Genomic DNA, 23,438 nt, shown 5'->3' on the forward strand with positions numbered 1-23,438 from the left:
CTTCCAATATTTTTTGCATCTATAAATTACCTGAGAGGCAAACCCGGAAAGGGGTGGGGAGTCAGCACCTTTCTGCCCATGAACAGATTGTTGATCGTAAGGGGTGACTAATTTATAACCACATTAAGATTGTGTCTTGGCTTCCCTGAATAATTTCACCCAGAAGTTGCTGCCTTAAGAGTTTATAACTGTAAAGTATTATGAAAAAATAGCAAGAAGAATATAACAGACAACACAATAAATCTAAAATAAAATAATTTTTCACCTGTATTAAATACATTATGCAAAAGTACTAGATTTTAAAGCAGGTCTAAAAATTACCCAGGCTAACCACTAAGTACAGAAATTTGGTCTCACTTTTTTGGAGTATGTTCCAAAAACATTTTTACTTTTTAGGAAAATGAATACTTCTTTAAAACATGGATGTTTGAGCTATAGTAGCAAAGGCTTTTCCAAATGGGGTAAAGTTCAAACCTCAGAGGGAAGGTAGTGGAGGGTGGGGGTATGGGAGAGAAATCAATCAAAGGACTTGTATGCATATATATATATATATATATATATATATATATATATATGCCTAACCAATGGACACAGACACCAGGGGTGAGGGCGTGAGTGTGTGTGTGGGGAGGGGCCCATGGGGCGATAAGGATATATATGTAATACCTTAGTCAATGAAGTAAAAATTAAAAAAAACAAAAAAACAAATGGGGTAAAGTTCAATCAGCAGTCTTTTCTACTTTGCTCCTTGACCACTCAGCAAGTATTAAGAGATTTCAAAGGTTGAGAGTTCAACCTCTTCTACTTCTCTGCCAGTTCAAGGTATTGCAAATTGAAAGCCTCAGCAAAAAGAAAAAAGAAAAAGAAAAAAGTAGGGGGTGATGATGAGAATTTTTAACAAAAAGAACAGACAAAACGGGAATATATAGCACAAAACTCCACAAGTGGGGAAAAGAAAAAATTTGAATTCCTCTGGTCTTTCCTGACATTAGAAAGCACAGAGGGAAAAATTAATGGATTTATTCTTAAACAATCTGATTTGAAGACTTCTGCTTTTCAAACATAAGTTCTTTCAGTAATGTTTGCATTTCTAATTTAAATTATGTAAATTTAACATGAGATAAAACATAAATGCAATGAATTTTATGAATCTGGCCTAAACCAGTGCAAACTAACCACAACATGGCAAACTTTAGCCATCTCAATTTATAAACTAAGAGGCAAGGTTATGGAATCAAATTCATTCTTAGGATATAGTGGTACTAAGCACATCAGATTGGAAAAGGAAGGGTTGTTGAAGATTAATATGTCTATTTGTTTAGCAAACTTGGAGTTTGCAAGTGGCTTATATCTGTCTATTAATGGTGCAATGTAAAAGCTAGAAAAGGACTCTCTTCCCCTCCTTCAACAGGATCTTGTATGGTTCTCTCCAGGTTGGGAAGTTTTTTGTGAAATAAACCCTAAGTGTATTACAATTCCACATGATTAACATTGAACACAGGAGAGAAAAAATTCACAGTGTAGTATATTGAGAAAAATCTATAGAAATGATTAATTGAAGTTTCTTAAATTTTGAGCACTGGCTTCCTTTTTATTCATATCTCTATTCTATATTTGCCTTTATATATTCTATTCTACATTCTACATTTAAATAGTGCTTTATTGTCTACAAACTTTCATGTACAAAATCTCAATTTTTTTTCTACTTTGGGTAGACAAAGCAGTTTGTTTGTTTTTTCTATCATAAAAATTAGAAAACCAAGGCTTAGAGAAATCTCTTGCCTGAGGTAAAAAACAAGATACTTAACCGATTAGTGGACAAGGTGGATATCAATAGTTTACACTGAGAACTTTTCCCAGGACACTAGAGCTGCTTGCTGATGGCTCAACTTCCTTTGCCTGGAAGAAACAGAAGACCCTTGGATAGGGCCATGTCCACCACTTCTTGAGTTAGAATCATAACTGTGTCTTCTAGAGACCCAACTTGAATCCAACACTTAACACCTGTTCAGTGTGACCCATAGGATTTAATCTGCCCTCCCCATTCTCCTACCTTAACATTTGTCGCCCCTTCACATGGTCCTTGGTTTGGCCATTTTTCAAGTACTTGAGCACTGCTCTATTTCCAATATCTGGGTGACTGTTTCCTATTGTTTTTGCTTGCTTAAAATGAAAGAAATTGATTGTTTTAACCAAGGAAAGGGTAAGTAAGAGGGCCATTTTTCTTAGGAATATGGATTTCCTAAGAGAAAGGCTGTGTGAGGCTGACACCTGCTGTGCAAAGAGGAACATAGCATGGGGACATGCTACTTGTATAATATAAACAGAAACACTGTCATGTTCCAATACATTCCCTTTTTGAAATAACAAGTAAGAATTATCTGTTAATCCAAAGAAACAGAGCACAGAGCTCATTCACTCCATTCTTAATTTTATTTTTCCTGGACCCAATAGATAAGTATTCTATTCTTATTCTTTGTAACAGCTGTGAAGTCTGAGGTCACTAAAGGAGGATCCAAATCTCTTCCTGGAGGAATCTCACAGTGCATGCTCCCATTCCACTCTTCTTCTTGTATCTATATGCCCAGAGTCAGAAGGAAACCCTGGTTTCAATTAGAGCCAGCTTCCTTCCTAAAGTCCAATGACCGCTGCCTATGGTCAGACAGTGGCTTCCTGAGCTAGTAGTTCTAGGAGCCTTTATTTCATTAAAAATGGAAAGCAGATAACATTAGTGAGAAAAGAGGAAGGAAATAAAAAAATATAATGCCAGTACAGGCCAGAAAGAAAGAAAATAAGAGAAAATGTAGAGATGCAATCAGTTAATAATCCTTTTTTAGTGTATGCTCTTTCAGACATATTCCTAAGGGCAAAGGACATTGCATCTTCTAGGGTTTATGCAGTCCTGAGAATTTGGATGAAGTGACCCTGTTTTGTTATGATGGTTATTTAATTCATGCTTTTCTGGAGATAATGATGAATCCTTGCTCTTACACTAGAAATAAAAATTCCAGAAAATTACTCTTCTATTTGCTGCCCTTGGCTGGATTCGCAGCACAGCACTAGTGGGAAAGAAATAAAGATGCATTCTCTGAGGCAGGCTGCACATCCTTAACTCCTTGGCTGGGTCAAATCTGTCACAGGGCCTTAATATTCTAAGGATTTAGGTGACTCCAGCTCTGAGTGTTCGAATATGGAAACTTCCATGTCTTTTTTTTTTTTTTTAAATATATTTTTATTGATTTTTCACAGAGAGGAAGAGAGAGGGATAGAGAGTTAGAAACATCGATGAGAGAGAATCATTGATCAACTGCCTCTTGCACACCCCCTACCGGGGATGTGCCCACAACCAAGGTACATGCCCTTGCCCGGAACCGAACCCGGGACCTTTCAGTCCGCAGGCCGATGCTCTATCCACTGAGCCAAACTGGTCCCAGCGAAACTTCCATGTCTTAATTGGTTTTCTTTCTTTCCTTCCTTCCTTCCTTCCTTCCTTCCTTCCTTCCTTCCTCCCTCCCTCCCTCCCTCCCTCCCTCCCTCCCTCCCTCCCTCCCTCCCTCCCTCCTTCCTTCCTTCCTTCCTTCCTTCCTTCCTTCCTTCCTTCCTTCCTTCCTTCCTTTTTTCTTTTTAATCCTCACTCCAGGATATTTCCCCCCATTGCTTTTTAGAAACAATGAATGGGAGGGAGCAGGAGAAAGAGAAACATCAATGTGAGAGACATATCAGTTGGTTGCCTCCTGCACATGCCCTGATGGGGCTGGGAATCGAATCTGCAACCCAGGTACATGCCCTTGACTTGGAACAAACCTATGACTCTTTAGTCCAAAGGCTGATGCTCTAATTACTGAGCCAAACCAGCCAGGGCTTAATTGGTTTTCACTGAGGATTACTCTCTCTCAAAGATGAGTGATCAATCAAGCCAGCCTGTGTGACTCAGTGGTTGAGCATTGACCCATGAACCCGGAAGTCATGATTCCCTTAGGGCACATCCTTGGGTTGGGCTTTATCCCCAGTAAGGCATGTGCAGGAGGCAGCTGATCAATGATTCTCTGTCATCATTGATGTTTCTATCTCTTCTTCCCTCTCCCTTCCTCTCTCTAAATCAATAAATCATTTTTTTAAAGGATGAGGGTTCTTTATCTACCTATTTATCTGTCTATCTATCTATCATCTATCTATTTATCTATCTATCTATATCTATCTATCTATCTATCTATCTATCTATCTATCTATCTATTTATCTATATCTATCTATCTACCTACTTACCTACCTACCTACCTAATGAAAACAGCATCATGACACAATGTAACTTACTCTTCCATCTGCCATTGGAAGTCTAAAGGAGGGCTCATATCTATTTATTTAATTTCAAAAACTTATAGTAGATGCCGAGACCGGTTTGGCTCAATGGATAGAGCGTCGGCTTGGGGACCAGAGGGTCCCGGGTTCGATTCCGGTCAAGGGCATGTACCTTGGTTGCGGGCATATCCCCAGTAGGGGGTGTGCAGGAGGCAGCTGATTGATGTTTCTCTCTCGTCGATATTTCTAATTATCCCTCTTCCTTCCTCTCTGTAAAAAATCAATAAAATATTTTTTTAAATATGCAATATATATTGAGAAAGTAAAGCTGCTTTTAAATCTAACACAATACAAAAGCAGCTAGGCACCCAACAAATGCCTTTTATTATAATCAGCTACAGAAATAAACATTGTAAAGAGATATGCCTTTCATCTCTGGACTGTAGCTAATATTCTAAAAAATAATAAATTGTCCCTGTAGTTAATGAAACCTTTTTGCTTTGGGGGTCTACAAAGTAATAATATGTCTAAATCTCCATGGAATTTTGCTTCTTAACAAAGCTTGATGCAACAGGAGGGTTCACATCTTTTAAGATATTGGAAGATCAGTTCTCTGAGCTCAGAGATTCACTTCTGTAACCCCAGTAACTAAAATGGTCCTGGCATTCGATAAATATGAATGAATAAATGAACGAATGAATGGTGATTGCATTAATGCATAATAAATAATTAATTAAATAATAATGAATTGTCTTATGTGCTAACTAATTATAGTGAGATATAGCTCTCAGTGCCTGAAAAGACTGGGTTGGGAAAGAGGAGAAAAACATGATCAAAGGTTTGACTTTGAAGATTATTTTCATGTAGAGTGCAAACCTCAAGCAGGCCTTCAACACTACCAGTGTACTGTAAGTGACTTTCCATTTACATTCTCCTCTCTGCAAACAAACACCATCTCGCAAATCCTCACTTCCTTTTGACCCCCTTGCCTATTGTTTTATTGAGAAAATAGAAATAGCAGAAAGATAACTTCCATAGCCCCCAACCACTAATTCTGCATATCTGCCTGTAGCTTTACCCGCGTATTCTGATTTCCCTCCCATAGAAATGAGTGCGCTGTCTGTGCTTCTATGTATCTCCCTGACTTGTCCAAGAGCTTCTCTCTCTCGACTTCTTAGGGATTTTGTTCCTGCAATTATTCCTTCTTCTCCTGCATTATCAGTTTTTCACTCTTTAGGGGATTATTCCTTTCAGCCAATTAATAGTTCCCATTTAAACAACAAAAAGCCCTAACACAACTTTCCTTGATTCAATATTTCTTTTCAGTTGCTATCCAACTTCTCTGCTTCCCTGTTTTCACTTCTTCACCGCCATTCATGCTTGAATCCATTACATTTAAGCTTTCATCCCATCACTCTGCTGAACCTATTCTTGTCAAAGTCACCAAGAGCCACCACATAGTCTAAAGTTGTGGTCATTTATCAGTCTTCATCTTACTGATTGCCCAGAAGAATGATTCCTGGGCGTCTACTCGCCTGGCTTTCCCCTTTCTCTCTGGTCTGTCCTTAGATTCGTCAGCGGGACCCTTTCTCTCACCGCCCTCCTCTCTGTCCGCCCTCACTAACGGGGTCTCACCCAGGCCTGCGACCTTCATTTACAACTTTGTGCACTGATGTATCGCAGATCCGTGGATCCAGTTCCCATACATTCTAGAGTCCGCTGTCTGTATATTCGATCTCTGTTTGGATATTTACTAGACATCTCACACTCAACATGTCCAGTGCTTTTCAAACCCCTCTAAACCTGCTCTTCCACCGAAACCGGTTTGTCTCAGTGGCTAGAGTGTTGGCCTGTGGACTGAAAGGTCCCAGGTTTGATTCCAGTCAAGGGCTTGTACCCTGGTTGCAGGCACATCCCCAGTGCGGGGTGTGCAAGAGGCAACTGATCCATGTTTCTAATTCTCTATCCCTCTCTTTTCCTCTCTGTAAAAAATCAATAAAGTATATATTTTTAAAAATAAATAAAAAAATAAACCTGCTCTTCCTCCATTATTCCCCACTTTAGTAAATGGCACTAAGTGGTCAGGCTAAATATATTGAAATCAACCTTGAACTTATCTTTCTGTCATAAACCTTACATTTGTGTTGTCAACAGTCCTATTAGCTGTATAATTAAATTTATCTAGAAATGAATCACTTCTTACCATCACTACTGCTGCCATCTTCATTCATCACCAACTCACCATCAGCTCTTACCTAGACTATTTCAATAGCCTGCTATTTGGTCTTCCTGCATTCATATTTGTTCTCCTACAAGTGGCCTCCTACACACTATTGTCAACACAGCAGCCAGAATAATCCTATCTAATAAAGGGGGAATATGCTAATTGACCATCATGCCCTCACGAAGATGGCAGTGCCCACAGCCAATAAGGAGGGGGTATGCTAATTGACTGTCACTCCCTCAAATATGGCAACACCCAGTCCTCTCAGCCCCCAAGCTGCCCAGGGCCAGCCCAAGGGATGACCAAACAACTGAACAAGCAGGTTGCCTGGTGTGACTAGGCCAGTAGGGGAGCCGTGAGAGGTGACCAGTCTGGCAGGGGGTCATTTGGGGGTGAACAGACCAGCAGGGGGGGCAGTAAGAGGCAACTAGGCTGGTGGGAGGGGCAGTTGGGTATGACCAAGCTGGTGAGGGGACAGTTGGGGGCGATTAGGGTGGCAGGGGGGACAGTAAGGGGTGATCAGGCCAGCACACAGAGGCAGTGAGGTGCTATCAGGCCAGTGGGGGGGGGGGGCGGGGGGAGAGCATGACAGAGGTAGTTAGGAGCGACCAGGCTGGCAGACAGGTGAGCAATTAGGAGCCAGCAGTCCAGGATTGTGAGAGTGTGCATGCTGGGCTGAGGGGATGACCCCCTTCCCATGCAAGGATTTTGTGCACCAGGCCTCTACTCTCTTATAATCATAAGTCAGGTCATGTTACTCCTCCGTTGGCTGCCCATCACACCTAATTGGAATTAAATCTAAAAGCATCTCTATCATGGCCCCAGTGACCATTCCAAAGTTATATCCTGCTGTTCTTCCTTCCACTTAGTTCTCCTAGACTCGTAGGGCTCCTTACTATTCTTTGAACACTGAGTTCTGCTTCAGGACTTTGCACTAGCTGGAGCCTCTGTCAGGAACAATCTTTCTCCAGTCACACGCCTTGCTCTCTCATTTTATTTTATTTTTATATTGATTTCAGAAAGGAAGGGAGAAGGAGAAATAGAAACATCAATGATGATAAAGAATCATTGATTGGCTACCTCATGCATATCCCACACTGGGGATCAAGCCCGCAATCTGGGCATGTGCCCTGACCAAAAATCAAACCATGACCTCCTTGTTCATAGGTCAATGCTCAACCACTGAGCCATGCCAGCTTGGCTTCTCTCTCATTTTATATACATATATATATATGTATATATATATTTCAGAAAGGGAGAGAGAGATAGAAACATCAGCGATGAGAGAGAATCATTGATCAGCTGCCTCCTGCATGCCCCCTACTGGGGATTGAGCCCACAACCTGGGCATATGCCCTTGAAAGCAATAAAACCCGTACCTTTTAGTCTGCAGGTGTATGTTCTATCCACTGAGCCAAACCAGCTAGGGCCTCTCTCAATTTATACATGTCCCTCAGCAAATGTCTCTATTCAGAGAATTTATTTGACCACCCAATAGAAAATCAATCTATATTCCATCAACTGGATTTTGTGTGTGTGTATGTGTGTATTTATCATCATTACCTAATATTGTTTGTTTACTTGTTCCTTTCTTGTTTCTCTCTTTAGAGCATGTAAGCTCCAGATTATTGGACTTTTTGTTGTTTTTATTTTTAGGTGGTGTAATGATATTATGGCTATGGTTAAAGAGTACTTATCTTTTAGAGCTATTTGCCAATATACTTATGGATGAAATAATAAATCTTGTATTTACTTCAAAATAATATAGGAAGAAGGATGGAGAAATAGATTATTAATGAAAGAATACCAACTATGAGTTGATAATGATTAAACTGGATGGTGGTAGAAGTCCCTTACAATACCTCCTCTAGTTTGTATGTATTAAAATTTTCCATACAAACAAACAAAACCTTGGCTTGTTTCTTCACTGTTATCTCCTTAATGTTTAGATCAGGGCTTAGTATATATAATGAATTTAACAAATACATATTTAGTCAATAATTATTGAGTATTGAATTAGAAAAGTAAAGGCATATTTTCAAGATAAATTTTAATAATTTACTGCTATTTATTGAAAATCTAGACTCTAAGTTTCAAAGGAGAACTTTACAAAGAATATCTCCTTCCAGGTCTTGTGTCCAAGAATGTCCTAATTATAGGAATGCTGAAAACTGGAGTGACTACTTTGGTGAAAGCTATGCCTTTGTTTTCTTAGGGTCAATTTTTAATAATGACATATTTATTTCTTCTTATTTTTTTCTCATCAAATCATAATTAACGGGTATCTTTTATACCAGAAATATGTAGCTAAATTGGGAAGGAAATACAAAAGTCTAATTAAGTGAAAATGTGTGGACCCAATCACTTGAAACTTTTTCCAGGCTATAGTATGAAGCTCACTGAAATCTTATATAATAAAAGCCTACGGGGGTGAGCGTGGGGGATTGGAATGGGGGGTTGAGGACAAATATGTGATACCTCAATCAATAAAGAATTTTTTTTTTTAAAAGCCTAATACACTAAGTGTCTGACTGTTCATTTGACCGTTTGACTGGTCACTATGACATGCACTGACCAACAGAGGGCAGACGCTCTGATGGGTAGGTTAGCTTGCTGCTGGGGTCCAGCCAATCAGCACTGGGCTAGATGGGCGGACATGCCCTAGAGCCCTTCCATGGTCCCTCCCCAACCCAGATCACGAACCAGTGGTGTCCCTCTACCTGTGGCCTGTGACCTCTCACAATCCAGGACCTCTCGGGGGATGTTGGAGAGCTGGTTTCAGCTTGATCTCCAAGGGACCTTACCAGTTCACGAATCCGTGCATTGGGTCTCTAGTAGAGTATGAATCCATAGTAAGCCCAGCCGGTGTGGCTCAGTGGTTGAATGTCAACCTATAAATCAAGAGGTTACAGTTTGATTCCCAGACAGGCATATGCCCAAATTGTGGGGGTTCGATTCCCAGTGTGAGGCATGCAGGAGGAAGCCAATCAATGATTCTCTTTCATCATTGATGTTTCTCTCTCTCCCTCTCTGAAAATCAATAAAAATATATTAAGAAAATAAAACCACAGTAAGAGAATGTAGTCTTTAAGAAAATTCCCAATACTGTACAATTTATTAGATTAACAGAGAAATTCTAATAGAAATTGGATTATGTCTGTATAACAGAGTGTGCTCAGTTCATTTTATTAACATATTCAGTTAATATTGACCAATTGTTTGCTGTGCTAGATATTGGAAATATAATGGTGAACCAACTCTATCTGCCTTCAGGGACCTCAAGGCCTCAAGAGCTTTGATGATTAGCTTTATGTGTCAACTTGACTGGCCACAAGAGGCCCGATTAAACATTATTTCTAGGTGTGTCTGTGAAGCTGTTTCTGGATGAGTTAGCATTTGATTTGGTAGACTCAATTGTCTTTCCCATTGTAAGTGGGCATCAGCTGATCTGTTGAGAGCCTAAATGGGACAAAAGGCAGAGGAAGAAGGAATAAGCCATTTTTTGCTTCCTGTATGCCTGCTTGATTTGGGACATCTCATCTTCTCTTCTCTGGCCCCTTGGATTAGGATTTAAACTATTGGTTTCCCTGGTTCTCAGTCCTTTAGACTAGGACTGAATTGCACCACCAGCTTGCCTCAGTCTTCAGCTTGCAGATGGCAGATTGCAGGACTTCTCAGCTTCCATAATTGCATGACCCAATTTGTCATAATAAATCAGTCTTTGTCTCTGCCTCTCTCTCCTCCTGAAGTCCAGGTTCAGCTTAGTTACCTGGACTGCCCAACAAATGATCCCTGGACATTTGAGGAGAGCTCCAACATGAAAGCTATAGATAATAACAAACAGAGATGATGCAAGCAGAAGAAATTACAATTCATACACAGAAAAGGTGCTTAGAATGAGAACAATGCAGAACCCAGCTCTGAGTCCTGGTGTTAGTCCCATTAGGTCATACCAGTCATTGGGTTCTAAACCAAACCCCTCTCAGTTCTCTAGAAAAAGTTGTTCTTTTTCCTGTGTTTCCCATTCCAAGCCATGCTCATAGCCAACCCGGCCTGAGAGCTTCACCATTTTTCCTCCCTTTCCCTTTGTAGCCCCATATCCACAGGTCACCAAGTCCTATGAGTTCTGCTCTAAAAATTGTTTCACAGCTGTCTTCTTATCCCATAACTGCTATCCTATTCTAGAAATACCCATCTCTCTCCTATTACAATAGACTACCAACTAATCTCCCTGTCTCTAAGTGACTTTCCATTTCTTCACTCTGCCTCAGAGTTATGTTTTAAAAAATAGGGGATTGCCCTAGCAAGTTTGGCTCAATGGATATAACATCGGCCTGTGGATCAAAGGGACACAGGTTTGATTCTGGTCAAGGGCATGTACCTTGGTTGCAGGCTCTTTGCTGGCCCAGGCCCTGGTTGGGGCTCATGCAGGAGACAACCAATCAATGTGTTCCCTCACATCGATGTTTCTCTCTGTCTTTCCTTCTCTCTTCCACTCTCCCTAAAAATCAATGGAAAATATATTCCAGTGAGGATTAACAGTAAATAAATAAATAAATAAATAAATAGATAGATAGATAGATAGATAGATAGATAAATAAATAAGGGGTTGGCCATGTTTCTATCCTGCTCAAAAGCCTCGGATGGTTCTCCATTGTGTAGAGCAGTGGTCCCTAAGGCTGGCTGAGTGAGAATCACAATGACCTGAGGAACTTTTAAAATATCTACTTGGCAAAGGGGAAGTGCTCAGTAATTTCGCAGGTTGATCTTCCCCTGTGGTACTCTCTGGTGGCAACTTCAAGTAATGGCCAATCTTCATTTTACACACAAAATTTCCTCTAATTCATTCAGTGGATCTGCGTATTGCTTGGGGGAAACACTATCTTAGAAAATAAAGCCTAAACTCATGCATAGAGGTTTTAATCCATCTCTCTGCTTTCCCCCATAACATTTTTTCCCCTCACCTTTCCTCTTGATGTCTCATTCAGTCACACTGGACCACACGGACTTTCCTTTTACTGATGCTTTTCCTCTGTCTGGAATGTTCCTCCCTTCCACCTCTGCATTGTTTAAGGCACATTAAAATACCCATTCCTGCCGAAACCGGTTTGGCTCAGTGGTAGAGCATCCGTCTGCGGACTGAAAGGTCCCGGGTTCGATTCCGGTCAAGGGCATGTACCTTGGTTGCGGGCACATCCCCGGTGGGGGGTGTGCAGGAGGCAGCTGGTCGATGTTTCTCTCTCATCGATGTTTCTAACTCTCTATCTCTCTCCCTTCCTCTCTGTAAAAAATCAATAAAAATATACTTTTAAAATACCCATTCCTCTAGGAAACCTACCTAAATTAACCTGATCTCTTTTCTCTGTGTTCTCACAGCATTTCATGCTTCCTCAAGGAAGCCTTCCCAAGTTATATGCTCTCATAACTCCTGGTCTTTTTGTCTTATATGACAGTACTTAATTAATGGTTATATATAATGTTTACAACTTTATTTTATTTAAAAAAATATTTTTATTGATTTCAGAGAGGAAGGGAGAGAGATATAGAAACATCAATGATGAGAGAGTATCATTGATTGGCTGCATGCTAACTACTGGGGATTGAGCCTGCAACTGGGCATGTGCCCTTGACCAGAATCGAACCCTTCAGTCAGCAGGCTGATACTCTATCCATTGAGCCAAACTGGCTAGGGAAGTGTTGGCAACTATTTATAACCATCAATCTTCTTCATTTTATCCTGAAATTTATCTTTTCCCATTGAGATGTATTTCCTGTTTGTGCCAATGTATGTGTGGAAGCAAGGTCAGATCCTCTGTTACTTTACTATTCCATTATTTCTTTATTATTTCATCATTTATCAAATACTTACTGAGCACTCACTACATATCAAACACTGTGGAAAGACTGTAATCCAAAAATGAAAATATAGTTAAAAACAAAAACAAAAACAAAAAAACCTGTGACCTAACAGGGAATTCAAATGTATAACACAATTTCATCTGGTTAGAGAGAGAGAGAAGTGAACAATCATAACTGGGTGGGACAAAGGCCTGGATAGAGATATGCAAAGGATGCCCTAGGAGCGTCCTTAGTGGGCGGGGCAGAGTAGGCATCTGGAGAAAGTGATTTCTGAGCTGAGTCTGGAAGGACAAATAAAAGTTAATCAGGATGATATGCCAAGCAAAGGAAACAGTTTGCATAAAGGCACACAGATGAAAGAGCATGATTTAAATTCAATGTGACTGAAGTGCAGGGTGCTTTTGACTAAACATTGAGAAATGCAAAAAGAAACGTAGGTCATGAAGATTCTGAGTATCATGATCAGTAAATTGTCTTGAAAGTGTTGGGCAGTTTTAGACAGGACAGTGATTGGATCTGGTAGCAGGGGTAGGCTGCAATGGAGTGAGCAAATGTAGAGTTAGGGAGAGGTTAGGAAGCAATTAGAGTACTTAAAGTAAGGAATAAAGAGGGATGGGATTCCTGGTCCGGGTATTTTCTCTCATATCAGTGCTTCTCGCTTTCTCTTCCCCTCTCTCTAAAATCAATGAAAAATATATCCTCAGGTGAGGATTAAAAAAAAAAAAAAAAGCAAGAATGATAAAAATGAAAAGATAAATTTGAGATATATTTATAAAATGTATACAATAGATGAACACTTGTATATCTAAAAAATTACTCTTAGAAATAATTGAATGACTGCTCAAAGGTAAATGGATAAAGATGTTTATTACAGCATATTTTTGCAATAGTTAAAAATCGAAAACACTATACATCCATCAATATGGGATCTATCAAAAATTTAATTAATGTATAAATAAATTTATAAATGTATAATAAATAACTTAATTATGATTAAAGCATCTTTTAAAAGAATCACATATAAAGAAAAAAATAAATATTAAAAAACAAATTGTAGATTTATGAATAATATCACATTTTTGTTTAAATGTGTATAACATATATTTGTGTTGTTAGTTGGTGTATGTATTGAAATTCTGGAAAATTTTATATAAATACTGTCAAACATGTTCATCTTTGGGGAATAAGATCAAGGGTGATGGGCTTTCCCTTTCCAAATGACAAACTTGTATTTTAATTTTTTTAAATAATAACTAAATGCAACATGTAATCCTGGGTAGAAAAACATGTTTTCTCTCTTTCTATAAAGGTCATTTGTGGGACAATTGGTGAAATTTGGATAAGGTTTCTAAATTAAATAATACTATCATATCAATGCTACTTTCTTGCTTTTGATAATGGTACTATATTTATTCAAGAGAAGGTACTTCTTTATGGGAAGTACACAGTGGATATTCAGGAGTAATGGGGCATTATGTCTGAAACATTCTCAAATGGAACAAAAAAATAATTGAGAATAACAAAGCAAATGTAGTAAGATGTTAACAGTTGGGGAATCTGGTTTAAAATAAGCAGGAATTACTCTACCTTTGTACTTTTCTGTAAGTCTGAAATTAGAAAATTAAATATTTTTAAAAATGCATTATTTTTTACTTAGAGAGAGGGAAGGGAGAGAAACATCAATGAGGACCAAACCTACAACCTGGGCATATGCCCTGATCAAGAATAAAACCAGTGACCCTTTGATGCATGGGATGGCACTTAATCAAGTGAGCCACACCAGCCAGGGCAAAATTAAATGTTTTTTTAAAGGCATAGAACAAAGTATAAAGTATGCTGCCATTTTGTGTGTGTGGCAATAGAATGTAAGTGTGTGTGTGTGTGTGTGTGTGTGTATATATATATATATATATATATATATGAGCATATATTTGTAAATATGCAAATGATCTGTGAAAAGACACACAAGAACTAGCACTATTAATAGCCTTTGGAAATGAGAATTTGGTGGCTGGAACAGAAAAAAGAAAGACAATTTTTTCATTGTATGTCCTTTGATACTTTTTAATTTTCACTAAGCCTGAAGACTGAAGGGTACTGGGCTTGATTCTGATCAAGGACACATGCCTGAGTTGTGGGCTCGATCTCCAGAAGGGGGCGTGCAGGAGGCATTGGATCGATAATTCTCTATCATTGATGTTTCTATCTCTTTCTGCCTCTCCCTTCCTCTCTGAAGTCAATAAAAATGTATTTTTTAAATGTAGATATAACTTAAAGTAATAAAACATTCTGTATAATGAGAGAATTTCAAACATACTCAAAAATATACTCTAGAAAAAATGTACAATGAACTCATATCCCAGAATCATTACCCAGAGCCTACTTATTAAGATTTTGCCACATTGCTGTGGTGGTTTTCTTTCTGGCACATTTGTTAAGTTTTCAAATGGGCCTGACTCTGCCACATATATTATATAGGAGCTGGGAAAGGCTTGATGACAAGATCTCTCTCTAACCTTTCCTGCATCAGAGATTGGCTCCCACATGTGAGAAAAAAAAAAAAAAGATTTTGCCACATTGCATTTTACCCCATTTCTTTTGTTTTCTTTGCTGAAGTATTTTAAAGAAAATTCCTGACATCATTTCATCCCTACGCATTTTTAGTAAGCATTTCTTTAAAATATGGTCATTTTCTTATATAACAAAAGGGTGATTATCATACCTAACAAAATTAACAATAATTCTTTGGTATCAGCTGATGTCCAATACAAATCAAATTCCTTCAAAGAGTTAGAATTCTCACTGTCAGAAAAAGAAAAAGGTAAGGAAGCAAGAAAAGAAGTCTAAAATGCATCCTATGATTCTAGAATAGAGTTGGAGACATCAATATGAATTCACTTAGCTTAATATATACAGATAAAGAGAAAGAAACAATGGTAGATATGTGTATATACATAAATTATTATACATACATGTATTATCTAGTGTTGTCCACTGAAATGGCTTAGAAGCAATGATGTCTCTGTAGCACTGAGCACACCTTGTGCCCAGATTTTAGTTTTTATTTTATTTTTAAATATATTTTATTGATTTTTTACAGAGAGGAATGGAGAGAGATAGAGAGTTAGAAACATCGAAGAGAGAGACACATCGATCAGCTGCCTCCTGCACACCCCCTATGGTACATGCCCTAGACCGGAATTGAACCTGGGACCTTTCAGTCTGCAGGCTGACGCTCTATCCACTGAGCCAAACCGATTTCGGCCAGATTTTAGTTTTTAAATAACATTCTCTAATAAAAGCAACCAAGGATCCTTGGAGAAATGCCTGATGTTAGAGCTGGGTCAAAGAAAATATAAAATAAGTCTGGGGCATCTTGAAATAGCAGGAAGGGAGTGTTTAAAATTTCAAAGAGATGCAGGCATCATCCTGAAAGAATTTCCCAATAGTCAAACGGATTCATTTGAGCAACAAAACCTAGCAGGTTTGGCTCAGTGGATAGAGCGTTGGCCCACGGACTGAAGGGTCCCGGGCTTGATTTCAGGCACATATCTTGGTTGCAGGCTCTATCCCCTGCCCTGCCCTGGTGGGGTGTGTGAAAGGCAACCAATCAATGTATCCCTCTCACATTAATGTTTATCTCTCCCTTGGTTGACTCATGCAGTTTGTGTCATCCTTCCGCAAAAATGGAGCATTGCCAGTCCAGTTGTAAGCAGGCTGTGGAACTGCGGTCCCAGCTTTCCAACAGAGAAGATAAAAAGTTCCTGGAAGAGGCTGGGAGCAGCCAGGCCTGGAGCAGCCGGGTCGGGTGCGGCCAGGTCCGGAGCAGCAGCTGCCAGGCTGGGAGCAGCCAGGCCCAGAGTGGCCAGGCCCAAAGCAGCCGGGTCGGGTGTGGCCAGGCCCAGAGCAGCGGCTGCCAGGCTGGGAGCGGCCAGGCCCGGAGCAGCCGGGCCCGAAGCAGCCGGTTGGGTGCGGCCAGGCCCAGAGCAGCAGCAGCCAAGCCCGGAGCAACCAGGTCAGGAGCGGCAGTGGCCAGACTGAAAGGTCCCAGGTTCAATTCCTGGGAACAGCTGGTTGTGGAACGAACCAGAGCAACAGAGGCCAGGCCCGGAGCATCCAGGCACGGAACAGCTTGCTCCTTGCCTGCCCGCGCCCCAAGGCTGCCTTTCAGACATGGCTGGAAACTTTTGCGGGAACTTGAGGGTCTGCTGAATCAAGTGATGAAGGCTTAGATCTGGATGTGTTGAGTTAGTAGAGCGCTGGGTTGTTGATCTGTGAGTGCCTTGATGAGGTTGGCTGACCTAATTGGAAATGTCTTCTGTGTGAAGTGTATCTTTGGGCATGTGGAGGTATTATTGATATGAGAAAATGCTTAGTAACTGATTTACTATCTAAAAAAGGGATTTACTATCGGGGAAAGGGAGGGAGGAAGAGACTGAACATAAACTGTGCACCTATGGATGAGGACAATGGGGGATGGGAAGGGGGCGGAGGGTGGGGTGGGAACCTGGTGGAGGGGGGAAGAAATGAGGAACCTTTGTAATAAAATGAACAATAAAGATTGATTAAAAAAAAAAGAAAGAAAGAAAGAAAGAAAGAAAGAAAGAAAGAAAGAAAGAAAGAAAGAAAGAAAGAAAGAAAGAAAAAGTTCCTGGAAGAGCCGCTGAACAAGTTCAGGGGCAGGGTGCACCTGCAACTCACCTGTTTCCAAACTGCTTCCTCAGCCATGATTAAAACATAAATGCCTCCAAAGTAAGGGCCATCCAAAGATAACTAGTGATAAATTATTCTCTTGAATGCCCTAAGGTATTTGTATACAAAGCATTTCATTTGCAATTTCTTCCCCCCCACCCACCCTCCTCCCAGAATTAGTAGTTTAGAAAGATGTTGGTATATGTTTTATTTCAACCAAAATAATTTTACTTAAAATGCCAATCTTATTAAGAAATATCCAGAATATTGTCTCATCCATTTTGAGTTTATTTTTGTGTGTGGTATAGGTTGGTGGTCTAGTTTCATTTTTTTGCAATTATCTGTCCAATTTTCCCAACACCATTTATTGAGGAGTCTCTGGTGACTCCATTGTATGCTCTGGCCTCCTTTGTCAAATTATTTATTTATTTATTTATTTATTTATTTATTTATTTATTTAAAATATATTTTATTGATTTTACACAGAGAGGAATTGAGAGAGACAGAGAGTTAGAAACGTCGATGAGAGAGAAACACTGACCAGCTGCCTCTTGCAAACCCCCCACTGGGGATGTGCCCGCAACGAAGGTACATGCCTTTGACCAGAATCGAACCCGGGACCTTTCAGTCCGCAGGCCGATGCTCTATCCACTGAGCCAAACCGGTCCTGGCTCCTTTGTCAAATTTTTTAAAAATATATTTTATTGAATTTTTACAGAGAGGAAGAGAGAGGGATAGAGAGTTAGAAACATTGATGAGAGAGAATCATCTATCAGCTGCCTCTTGCACACCCCCTACTGGGGATGTGCCTGCAACCAAGGTACATGCCCTTGACCGGAATCGAACCTGGGACCTTTCGGTCCGCAGGCCGATGCTCTGTCCACTGATCCAAACCGGTTTTGGCTCCTTTGTCAAATATTAATTGAACATAATGGCTTGGGTTGATTTCTGGGGTCTCTGTTCTGTTACATTGATCTATATGCCTGTTCTTGTGCTAATAGCAGGAGAATATTGTCTCTCTTAAGCATGTTAACCATTGTAGCTAAAATGACTACGAATTAAATTTTAAAACTGCAACAACAACAAAAAGTTTCTCTCTCTGTCTCCCCTCTTCCTTTCCATTCTCCCTTTCTTTCTCTTCTTTCCTTTCTTCCTTCCTTCCTTCCTTCCTTCCTTCCTTCCTTCCTTCCTTCCTTCCTTCCTTCCTTCCTTCTTTCCTTTCTTCTTTCTTTCTTTGTAAATATATTTTATTTATTTTTTTACAGAGAGGAAGGGAGAAGGATAGAGAGTTAGAAACATCAATGCTCTCACTAACATCAGCTGCCCTACCAGGAGGTGCCTGCAACCAAGGTACATGCCCTTGACTGGAATCAAACTTGAGACCCTTCACTCCACAGGCCAACACTCTATCCACTGAGCCAACCCAGTTAGGACCCTTTCCACTTTATCTAAAAAAAAAAAAAAAAATCAATGGAAAAATATTCTTGAGTGAAGATTAACAAAACAAAACAAAGGAACAAAATCTGAGCAACAAAATAAATGTTGTAGTATTAAATTATAATCCAAAGTATAAAATAAATATACATGCATCCATACCAGTATAAATAAATGATTGAATAAATAAACTGAATGGAGTAAAAACAGATCTTCTTAATAGAAAAATTCCAAATAATATACTTATTACTCTTCCTTATAGGAGATGGTGCTTAAACACTTCATCCCTACTTTGAGGAAGGGCTGGATTTGTAATTCTGCTTCCAAGAATAAAGAAAGGGAAAAATATTAACTTTAAAATGGAGCCGGGCCAGTGTGGCTTAGTGGTTGAGCATTGACCTATGAACCTGGAGGTCATGGTTCTATCACTAGTCAGGGTATAAGCTGGGTTGCGGGCTGGATACCTGGGGGGTGGGGGGGGCATGCAGGAAGCAGCTAATCAATGATTCTCTCTCACCATTGATGTTTCTCTCTCTCCCTCTCCCTTTCTCTCTGAAATCAATAAAAATATATTTTTTTTAAATAAAATGGAGAAAGCTAGCCAATACTACCAACCAAGTGATCAAGATTAACCTTACCAGGTTGGCTTGTGGATATCATAAACCTCCTATTGTGATGTGATAATACTCTCTGGTACTCTTTTTAAAATTATGGCATCACAATGTTGTGTAACCATCACCTCTAGTTCCGACACTTTATTTTTTTTATCACCTCAAACAGAAATTCGGTACCCATTAAGCAATAACTCCCCATTCTCTCCTCCCAATCCCTGCTAACTTCTAATCTATGTTCTGTCTCTATGAATTTGACTACTCTAGAGACTTCACATAAGTGGAATCATACAATATTTGTTGCTTTGTGTCTGGCTTAGTTCTCTGTGGCATGTATCAGAACTTCATGCCTTTTAACGGCTAAGTAATATTCCATGTGTGTACCTATTGTTTATTTATTTATCTGTTGATGGGCATTTGGCTTGTTGCTACCTATTGGCTAATGTGAGTAGTGTTGTCTCAATATTGTGAATTTTGGTATATAAGTATCTGTTTGGGTCTTTGTTTCAGTACTTTTAGATATAGAACTAGCAGTGGAATTGCTGGGTACTATGATAGTGTAGTTCTATGTTTAACTTTTTGAGGCACCACCAAACTCTTATCAATCAAAGGCACCTCTGTACATTCCCACTAGTGATATATAAGGGTTTCAATTTCCTCACATCTTTCCCAACACTTGTAGTTTTCCTTTTAAAAAAATTATAGCTATCCTAGTAGATGAGAAGTGGTATCTCATTGTGATTTTTAAAAAATATACTTTTACTGATTTTAGAGAGGCAGGAGAGAGAGAGAGATAGAAACATCAATGATGAAGAGAATCATTGATTGGTTGCCTCCTGCATGCCTACACTGGGAATAGGGCCTGCAACCCAGGCATGTGCCCTGACCAGGAATCAAAACTGTGACCTCCTGGTTCATTTTTATGTGGCCTTTATACCTAAAAATAGTGTAAGGAAATATAAAATTCTTGAATCATATGTTCTTTTTTAAAATGTTAAAAATTCTGTTTCTAGCATAAAATGCTACTGTAGTCTGATGGTAATCTAATTTCCTTCCTTCTTTCCTTCCTTCCTTCCTTCCTTCCTTCCTTCCTTCCTTCCTTCCTTCCTTATTTTTTTTTCTTTTATTTTTAAATTCTCACCTGAGGATATTTTCCCCATTGATTTTTAGAGAGTGAAAGGAAGAGGGAGAGACAGAGAGAAACACCAATGTGAGAGAGACACATCGATTGATTGCCTCCCACATGCCCCTGACCAGGGTCAGGAGCCTGAAGCTGAGGTACATGCCCTTAACTGGAATGGGACCCAGGGTACTTTCCGAAGGCCAACACTCTATCCACTGAGCCAAACTGGTGAGGACCCATCTATTTTTCTTTTCTTTATAAGTGACTAATACCTTTTGCCTGGATGCTCAAAGAAGCTTTTTGTTTGTCTGTTTGTTTATTTTTGTTTTAATGATCCTGGATGTTTTCCCCTATACACAATATGCCCTTTCAATTTATGTCTTATTTTATTTCAGGAAAAATTTCCCAAAATTTTGTTTTAAATACTTGTTCTGATATATCACTTTGGTTTTCCTTGGGGGAATACATATGTTTGTATATGTATTTGTAAAATCTCTTGGTTGTTTTCTTTATCACTTTCTCTTAAAACCTTTTCTTTTAAAAAAATTCTTTCAGCCCTTAATTGTGCTTTTATCTTCATTTTTTTTATTTCTGAGAAAAAGTTTAATTTTTTTCCTGAGATTTCTTAGTTCTCATTTAATATCTGACTGTTTTCTACCCATATCACTTTTTAGTTTTTCTAATTCTGAGTTATGCTGTTCTTTCAAAATATCTATTATTTTCTTTATTTCATCTAAAAACGTTATATTGAACCTATGGGGTCTAAGCACTTTCTTTAAAAAAAAAGTTAGCAGGCTCAGCCCACCAGTGTGACTCAGTTGGTTGAGCATAGATAGTCTCATGCACCAAGAGGTCGTCAGTGGGATTCCCACCGGGTTGCAGGGCTCCAGGATATTCTCTCATGGATGTTTCTCTCTCATCCATACTTTTCCTGTAAAATCAATAAAAATGTATTTTTAAAAAATATTAGCAGGCCTGAAAAAAAGTAACTATATAAAAAATTAGGTTGACGTTTTCATCTGCTTTGTGACTACAATTTTCTAGTGTGTTATTGTCTGTGGAACATTATAAGGTTTATGGTATTTTTACCTCATTGTTTCCACAGTAATATGGTATTTATTTATTTATTTATTTATTTATTTATTTATTTATTTTTACAGAGAGGAAGGGAGAGAGATAGAGAGCTAGAAACATCAATGAGAAACACCGACCAGCTGCCTCTTGCACACCCCCTACCGGGGATGTGCCCGCAACCAACGTACATGCCCCTGACCGGAATCAAACCTGGACCTTTCAGTCCGCAGACCAACGCTCTAACACTGAGCCAAACCGGTTTCGGATCCACAGTAATATGTACGAGATTAGGTCATATTCCTTATTTGTTACCAACCTTAAATGCAGAGTTTCAGGGGCAATGAAGAGCAGCCCTGCCTCTGGCCAATCAGCGGGAGCCCCGCCCTCATCCTCACGCCTTCCCCGCTGGCTCCGCCTATTGAATACACTGCCTTGGGCCCTGCCCACTCATTAAGCACACTCCCCCAGACCACGCCCACTCACTAAACACTTCCCCAAGCCCCGCCCACTCACTGGGCACACTGTCCAGGCCCCGCCCACTCATTGCGCACATTCCCAAAAGCCCCGCCCACTCACTGAGCAACTCCCCACCAAGCCCTCACCCACTCAGAGCACACTCCCAGGCCACGCCCACTCACCGAGCACATTCCCCAAGCCCCGCCCACTCACTGAGCACACTCCTCCCAAGCCCCGCCCACGCCTCACGCACGCCGTCGCGCCCCCCCCTGCCCGCTCAGCCTCTTTCCCGATGTGAAGCTCCGTGTAAAATTTCCCGCCATTTGCAGCACTTTGTGAGGAGAACTGGGCGATTTCGGTGAGACCCTCAGTCTTCTGGGATACGGCGGTCGGTTGGGTAGGATAGGTGGCTGTGAAAAAACTACTGGTAAATTTAAGACTCTGCCAAATTCCTACCAGTCCCAGAAACCAAGAAACCAGGCAACTCTTGCCCTCACAAACCCTGTTAACTGGCCTTGTTATAGGGGTTCATCTGGCTCAACTTATTTGACTAAAATTGCTGTTACTGCCTCCAAACAAACCAGGGCATATATAGTGGGGCCTTTCTCAGTAGTTCTGTAGACTCACTCCCTGATAGAAGTTTGTGTACAATGAACAACAAATTGAAATCTGAAGCTCATGGCTTTGACTGTAATACCGTTGCATTGCTTAGATTTTTATCGTGAACTTTACCTTATGTGAAAAAAATTTGGTATGGTGCAAACTAGCCCTCATTCTTTTAGCAAACTCTCCATAAACTATTTTAAAACATTTTTTTTTTTTTTAGAGAAAAGACTTTGATAGGGGGAAAAGATACCTTGTTTTTTTATCTTCCCAATTTAATTTCAAAGGAAATCAAACTAGTATATATCATATTCTTTAAAAAAAATTTTTTTTTAAATATCATCTCTTTTAATCCTCATGATAGCCCTGTGAGTTCAGATCTACTAATGACGCCCTTTGTAGCTGAGAAACCTGAGGCTCAGACAGGTTCCACAACTTTGAAGTCACAGTGACAGAACCTATGATTCAAACCCAGATTTGCTTAAAAGCTAGGCCTTTGAACCATTTACACGCAGGCATGTAATTACCAGATCTTACAGATCAAACCACTTTTGAAGATTCTTGATAGTTATAAAAATTCAGAGCTGATGGCCAAGTTGGTCAACATCCCGGCTCCCTGCCTTTCTTCACTCATGTCCCGCCTACAAAAGCTAACAGCATCTTCATCTTGCGCGCTCTGCTTCCGTTTTCGTCCTCTGAAATTCCCTGGTTAGGAGACGGAAACGCGGGAAAGTTGTTTTGCTGCTGTCATTTCGGCCTTTTCTTGTTTTTTTCCATGCCTCCGAACATACACTGACCCAATACTGTGGACTTTTCCGTAGACAGTGAGGCAGGCCCGGGTCTTCTTCCTCCGCACCTGGGCGGGCTTGGCCCCAGGGGGCCAGAGAGAGCTCTGCAGGTGGTGCTGGCGGAAGTAGCTGCGAAGGAGGTGGCACGCGGGGCGGGGCGGGGCGGAGCGGAGCGGCCCGGGGCTGGGAGGACTTGCGGGCCACGTGTGCCGATATTATATTCTTAAATAGCATATTCATGAAATTTAGTGTATGAATTCATTAAACATATAGAGTA

Source organism: Pipistrellus hanaki, assembly GCF_964339955.1.
Source record: "Pipistrellus hanaki genome assembly, chromosome: 1".
NCBI lineage: Eukaryota > Metazoa > Chordata > Mammalia > Chiroptera > Vespertilionidae > Pipistrellus > Pipistrellus hanaki.